This window comes from Meriones unguiculatus, chromosome 10 (assembly GCF_030254825.1).
Source record: "Meriones unguiculatus strain TT.TT164.6M chromosome 10, Bangor_MerUng_6.1, whole genome shotgun sequence".
Lineage (NCBI taxonomy): Eukaryota > Metazoa > Chordata > Mammalia > Rodentia > Muridae > Meriones > Meriones unguiculatus.
This window is the reverse complement of record NC_083358.1, coordinates 18,908,023-18,915,778: the sequence shown is the minus strand read 5'-3', so window position 1 is coordinate 18,915,778 and position 7,756 is coordinate 18,908,023. Positions and strand designations below refer to the sequence as shown.

The 7,756-nt window shown below is 40.3% G+C and overlaps 1 pseudogene; it reads left to right on the top strand.

The window, feature by feature from the left end:
* Positions 1 to 1,450: 1,450 nt before the first annotated feature.
* LOC132657001 (mitochondrial fission regulator 2-like) lies at positions 1,451 to 5,812 on the top strand (annotated as a pseudogene).
* The last annotated feature ends 1,944 nt before the right edge of the window (positions 5,813 to 7,756 follow it).

The window sequence follows — 7,756 nt, the reverse complement described above, 5'->3', positions numbered from 1 at the left end:
ACTGGCTGCATTGTCTTCCTCTGTGGCCTGGTAAGGCTGTTCCCCCCTCAGGAGGAGGTGATCAAAGAGCCAGCCCCTGAGTTCATGTCAGAGACAGTCCCTGTTTCCCTTACTAGGGTACCCTCTTGGACACTGAGCTGCCATAGGCTACATCTGTGCAGGGGTTCTAGGTTATCTCCATACATGGTCCTTGGTTGGAATATCAGTCTCAGAAAAGATCCCTGAGTCCAGATTTTTTGGTTCTGTTGCTTTCCTTGTGGAACTCCTGTCCCCTCCATGTCTTTCTATCTTTCCCCCTTCTTTCAAGTAATCCAATTAAAAAATGGGATACAGAGAATTCTCAATAGGGGAATGTCGAATGGCAGAGAAACACTTAAAGAAATTCTCAACATCCTTAGTCATCAGAGAAATGCAAATCAAAATGACCCTGATACTTCACCTTACACCCATCAGAATGGCTAAGATCAAAAACTCAAGTGAAAACACATGCTGGAGAGGATGTGGAGAAAGGGGACCTCTCCTACATTGCTGGTGGGAATGTAAACTTGTACAACCACTTTGGAAATCAATCTGGCGCTTTCTCAGACAATTAGGAATAGTGCTTCCTCAAGATCCAGCTATACCACTCCTAGGCATATATCCAAAAGATGCTCAACTATACAACAAGGATATTTGCTCAACCATGTTTATAGCAGCTTTATTTGTAATAGCCAGAACCTGGAAACAACCAAGATGTCCCTCAACTGAGGAATGGATATTGAAATTGTGGTACATTTATACAATGGAATACTACTCAGCAATTAAAAACAAGGAAATCATGAAATTTGCAGGCAAATGGTGGGATCTAGAAAAGATCATCCTGAGTCAGTTATCGCAGAAGCAGAAAGACACACATGGCATATACTCACTTATAAGTGGATATTAGGCATATAATATAGGATAAACACACTAAAGAAGCTAAGAAGGAGGAGGACCATAGGTAAGATTCTCAATCCTCATTCAGAAAGGCAAACAGGATGGACATTGGCAGAGGGGAAACATGGAACATGACAGTAGCCTACCACAGAGGGCCTCTGAAAGACTCAACACAGCAGGGTATCAAAGCAGATGCTGAGACTCATAGCCAAACTTTGGGCAGAGTGCAGGGAATTTTATGTTACCACTTCTTTTCTAGTGTTCTCCATCTCTTCTTTTACATTTTTATTATTTACAAGTATTTTATAGCACTATAACACTATCTGATAGCACTATTGCTAGAAATTCTGGAGCTGGTACTGGTATGCTGGGCCAAAGGATGGTTAGCTTTTCTTCTGCATCTTCTCAATTCAAGGCCTCTATAAAAAACATTTTTGAGAGGTTGAAGTGGTGAGCTTGCCCTGGGGAGAGATATGTCCAGTCCCTCAGGGTCTGTGTGTGCCTCTGCGAACCTGGACCCAACTGGTGGTGTGCAATGCAGCAGGAAGCTACCAACACACAATGGTTCCTTGACCTCAATAAACCGATGTCTCTCATACTGAATATATTAAGTAACATGCTGGCATATTTTGGTGTTCCCATAGACCAGAATGTGCTGGCTTGGTAAAGATAAAGAGTATGTGTCAGCTAGGAGTATCATTCCTGTTACTGAGAAAATGCTTCCTTTAAATACTAAAGTTTAGAACCTTGTTGAAGAGCTAACTCTGAGGTGACTCCACATTTGAACTCTAAGGAGTGTGGTGGTTATAAACCTGTGGTCCCATCTTTTACTAATGTTTTGTTTGTGGCAAATGAAGAAGCCAGCTATCTCTAATTTCTACATACTGTATGGAAAAAGATGTCGGAAGGGAAATACTCCATCTTTTCCACCCTTTAAAACTAATTTGGGATCCATCATCACCTGCTTTAAGGCAGAACAAACCAGCGAAAAATGAAGTGATGGTAAAGCTACAGCTTTACCTTGAGGATGGACCAGCTTTGTTTCATTCTCGGATTACAGTGATGAACCGAGCATGAAAGAAATGCCATCACCACCAGAGACTTCTGGGTTGAGTTTGGAAGCAGAGCACTTTCCAAGTTTGGTATCTTTTTCTTCTCTTCCTCCAGTACTACCTCTTCCTTCTCAGTTTTCTCTCCAGCCTCCATGATTTCCTTCCAATGAAACACAGATCTACTAATATATGCAATATAGATAACCCAACAACTGAAATAAAAAAGCAGCACTCAAGTGTACAGAAGATGAACAATAGCCACCATTCAAAGAGCCAGAGGGTTATTGACATTCCAACCATGTTAGATGTTCTAAAGGATGCAAATAAGGTCAAGCTTCATCCTATTGAAAGTTCACCAGGGGCTTTTCAGTTTCATGAGGTTCCATTTATTGATTGTTGCTCTTAGAGCCTGCGCTGTTGATGTTCTGTTCAGGAAGTTGTCTCCTGTGCCAATGAGTTCTAGGGTCTTCCCCACTTTTTCTTCTAACCAATTTAATGTGTCTGGTTTTATGTTGAGGTCTTTGATCCACTTGGACTTCAGTTTTGTGCAGGGTGATAAGTACGGATCTAATTGCATTTTTCTACAAGTAGACATCCAGTTAGACCAACACCATTTGTTGAAGATGCTATATTTTTTCCATTGTATGGTTTTGGAATCTTTGTCAAAGATCAGGTGTCGATAAGTGTGTGGGTTTATTTCTGGGTCTTCTGTTTGGTTCCATTGATCCACCATTCTGTTTCTATGCCAGTACCATGCAGTTTTTATAACTGTTGCTCTATAGTACAGCTTAAGATCAGGGATAGAGATACCTCCAGAAAATCTTTTATTGTAGAGGATTATTTTAGCAATTCTGGGTTTCTTGTTATTCCATATGAAGTTGGGAATTTTTCTTTCCAGGACTATAAAGTATTGTGTTGGTAATTTGATGGGAATTGCATTGAATCTGTAGATTGCTTTTGGTAAAATGGCCATTTTTACTATGTTAATCCTGCCAAGCCATGGGAGATCTTTCCATCTTCTGATATCTTCTTCTAATTCTTTCTTCAGAGACTTGAAATTTTTTTCACACAAGTCTTTGACTTGCTTGGTTAGGGTTACACCAAGGTACTTTATGTCATTTGTGGCTATTGTAAAGGATGTTGTTTCCCTAATTTCTTTCTCAGCCCTTTTGTCTTTTGTATACAGGAGTGCTACTGATTTTTTTGAGTTAATTTTGTATTCGGCCACTTTGCTGAAGGTGTTTATCAGCTGTAGGAGTTCCCTGGTAGAGTTTTGGGGGTCACTCAGGTATACTATCATATCATCTGCAAATACTGATAATTTGACTTATTCCTGTCCAATTTGTATCCCCTTGATCTCCTTCAACTGTCTTATTGCTCTAGCAAGGACTTCCAGAACTCTGCTGAAGAAATATGAAGAGTGGGCAGCCTTGTCTTGTCCCTGATTTCAGTGGGATTGCTTTAAGTTTCTCTCCATTCAGTTTGATGTTGGTTATAGGCTTGCTGTGTATCGCCTTTACTATGTTTAGATATGTGGCTTGTATCCCTGATCTCTCCAATACTTTAAACATGAATGGATGTTGGATTTTGTCAAATGCTTTTTCAGCATCTAGGGAGATTATCATGTGGTTTTTTCCTTTCAGTTTGTTAATATGGTGGATCACATTGATGGATTTCCATATATTGAACCACCCCTGCATACCTGGGATGAAGCCTACTTGGTCATAGTGGATGATATCTTTGATATGTTCTTGTATTCAGTTTGCAAGTATTTTGTTGAATATTTTTGCATCTATGTTCATAAGGGAGATTGGCCTGAAATTCTTTTTCCCTGTTGGGTCTTTGTCAGGTTTAGGTACCAAGGTGACTGTTGCTTCATAGAATGAGTTGGGTAGTGTTCCTTCTGTTTCTATTTTGTGGAATAGTTTGAAGAGTGTTGGTGTTAGCTCTTCTTTGAAGGTCTGGTAGAATTCTGCACTGAAACTATCCGGTTCTGGGCTTTTTTTGGATGGGAGACTTTTGATGACCACTTCTATCTCCTTGGGAGATATAGGACTATTTAATTGATTTACCTGGTCCTGATTCAGCTTTGGTTAAGTGGAATCGATCAGGAAAATTGTCCATTTCATTTAGATTTTCAAAATTTGTGGCATATAGACTTTTGAAGTAAGTCCTAATGATTATTTGAATTTCACAAAACGACTGCCTACAGATTGGGAAAGAATCTCCACCAACCCTTTATCTGACAGAGGGCTAATATCCAGTATATATAAAGAACTAAAGAAGCTGAAAAGCAGCAAACCAAGTAATCCAATTAAAAAATGGGGAACAGAGCTAAACAGAATTCTCTGTAGAGGAATATCGAATGGTAGAGAAACACTTAAAGAAATGCTCAATGTCATTAGCCATCAAAGAAATGCAAATCAAAATGACCCTGAGATTTTACCTTACACCCATCAGAATGGCCAAGATGAAAAAAATCAAGTGACAACACATGCTGGAGAGGTTGTGGAGAAAGGGGAACCCTCCTCCACTGCTGGTGGGAATGCAAACTTGTACAACCACTCTGGAAATCAATCTGGTGCTTTCTCAGACAACTAGGAATAGCGCTTCCTTAAGATCCAGCCATACCACTTCTAGGCATATATCCAAAAGAGGTTCAAGTACAAAATAAGGACATTTGCTCAACCATGTTTGTAGCAGCTTTATTTGTAAGAGCCAGAAGCTGGAAACAGCCCAGATGCCCCTCAACTGAAGAATGGATGCAGAAATTTTGGTACATCTACACAATGGAGTATTACTCTGCAATGAAAAATAAGGAAATCATGAAATTTGCAGGTAAATGGTGGGACCTGGAAAGGATCATCCTGAGTGAGCTGTCCCAGAAGCAGAAAGACATACACAGTATATACTCACTCATATAGACATATAACAGGATAACCCTACTAAAATCTGTACATCTAAAGAAACTAATGAAGAGAGAGGACCCTGACTAAAATGATCAATCCACATCCCAAAAGGCAAAGAGGATGGACATCAAAAAGAAGAAGAAAACAGGAAAGAACCTAGAAACCTGCCCCAGAGGGCCTCCGAAAAGCTCTGTCCTGCAGACTATCAAAGCAGACACTGAGACTTATGGCCAACTGTTGGGCAGAGTGCATGGAATCTTATGTAAGAAGTAGGAAATAGTAAGAGCTGGAGAGAATAGGAACCCCACAAGGAGAGCAACAGAACCAGAAAATTTGAACACAGGGGTCTTCTCAGAGACTCATACTCCAACCAATTACCAGGCATAGAAATAACCTAGAACCCCTGAACAGATATAACTCATGGCAGTTTAGTGTCCAAGTGGGTTACATAGTAATGGGAAGAGGGACTACCTCTGACATAAACTGATTGGCCTGTTCTTTGATCACCTCCCCCTGAGGGGGGAACAGCCTTACCAGGCCACAGAAGATGACAATGCAGCCACTCCTGATGTGATCTGATAGACTAAGATCAGAAGGAAGGAGAGGAGGACCTCCCTTATCAGTGGACTTGCGGAGGGGCATGAGTGAAAAAGGGGGAGGGGGAGGGAAGGGGGGACTGAGAGGGGAGGAGGGAGGGACTTATGGGGGGATACAAAGTGAATAAAGTGTAATTAATAAGATAAAATTAAATTAAAAAAAGAAAGATCACCAGGTGGTAGACCCATTCAAAAGAGAAAAAGACAGATTCACAATGGGATCCAGTGTTTTTAATACATAATGCACTAGAGCAGAAGTTGCATTTCAAGATGATTTGACAAAGAAAATAGATCTTGGGAGTGCTCTCCGTTTTCTAGTCCAGAAACTTCAGGGTTCTGATGTTATGTTTGCCCAACAGGAAGCCAGCAATCAAGAACTGATAACGTGTAAGCAGTTGTTCCAAGGTATCAGAAGTGAAAGCCGTGCCTACACTTGGAAAGACAGATCCAGAATGCGTTGTAGCATCCTTCACTGCCCTCCAGAGATTTACAGCCTCCATTAGGGTGATCAAACCATACCCTGGGACCCATCTGCATCCTGCCTGAGAAGAGCATTTAAGAATACCATCTCTGTCTTTGGAAGATCTGGCAGTTTACTGGCTACAGACCAGAGATGGATGTGTAGATTCCCCCTTCATGTTAGTGCTACTGAAAACGGAATATATGGTTTCAGTGATCTTCCTAAACAATTCTGCTTTTCCACTTAAGCTCCCTTGGATCCAGTTAGTTGGTGTCATGTGGTTTATTTTGGCTTTCAATCACTTGGAGATTTTCAGTGAGTAAAAGATGATCATTTTTTTCATTAAGACAATCAACAGTTTTGGTTTAACTTTCTAATCCTTCCTGAGGTAATAAATTATTTTGACAGCCAAGTGCTACAGACTCTGGCTTTGCACACTGGCTTTGCACAATCATAGCCTGAATTATTTCCTTTGTCTTCCATTACATTTGCACTTTGGTAAGTAGATTGTACAAGAAATGAAATCTTTTGGGGGAAAAAAAAAAAGAATGGTTTTGAAAGAATGTCAGTGTATTTACTGTTGTCCTGTCCACATGATGAGTGGACGTTTTTTTCTGATCTCTCTTCTCAAGTATGAGAAAGTGATCCACTTAGTGAAAACACAATTTCAAATGAGGACAACATGACTTGAGCTAAAGGGAAAGTGGCGCACATATACCTTTGCCCTCATTTTTTCTTATTATTCCAAAATATCCACACATGGTAATTACCTTCATTATTCTAGTATGGTTTGGTTCTCTCTCTCTCTCTCTCTCTCTCTCTCTCTCTCTCTCTCTCTCTCTGTGTGTGTGTGTGTGTGTGTGTGTGTGTGTGTGCACGTATATGGGTGTTCTGGGATCAAATTCAGGGCCTTATGGACATTAGGCAAATGCTATGCCACTGAGCTCCATACTCAATCCTTAGCATGAGATTTTCATTCAAGTTTAATGCATTTGACCCATTGTTTGATGATTTCTGCATAAGGTCTGTACCCCAACACATGCACACACACACACACACACATACACACATGAGCACACACATGCACATGCTAATGAACATCCACACAATTTTAAATTCTGTCATCCCATCAATTTGTATTCTATTTAGATAAACAAAACAAAACAAAACCAAACATCAAAAGCAAACAAAACCTAAGAATGAAAGCAGGACTGGTTAAGACACTGACACTTTCAAAGGCAAGGACAGCAATGACACAGAGTAGAGTAACTGCTGCCTTTCAAATTTTAGACCATAAACTCAGCTTTAACTCCAATGGGAGGACAATGAAAAAAAAAAAAAAAACATCGCCTAAGGGAAAATGCATCAGACGACATCTTCCTGATAGAGTAAAAAGGCAAGGCTTCCATTATTTTCAAGTGGTAGTAGAGAAAGATCTGAAATCAGAGAGTCTATGTTCATTTGCAGGAGTTTGAGCTCTGCATCTGGATGCTACACCTGCAGATGACAGAGTGATGAATGGACGGAGACACAGCTTTCATTGCCTCTCCTCTGGTGACTAGCGGACAGAGAGGGACAGGAATTCTTCTGATTTGTGCTGCTCCTGCCCACCGCATAATACGAGAGGCAGAAACAAAAAAGCTGAAAGATAATTTGCTGGATTCCTTAAGCTTTCTTTCTTTACCCCCTTTCCACATCCTACAAGCACTGGGTACTCTCCAAGTGAATTAATCCTACTGTAAAGGAATTCTGGTTCTAATTTTTCTAATCTACCTCAAGGCTTATAGGAGAACTCTGATAAAAATTAATGTTCTTCATTTCTTG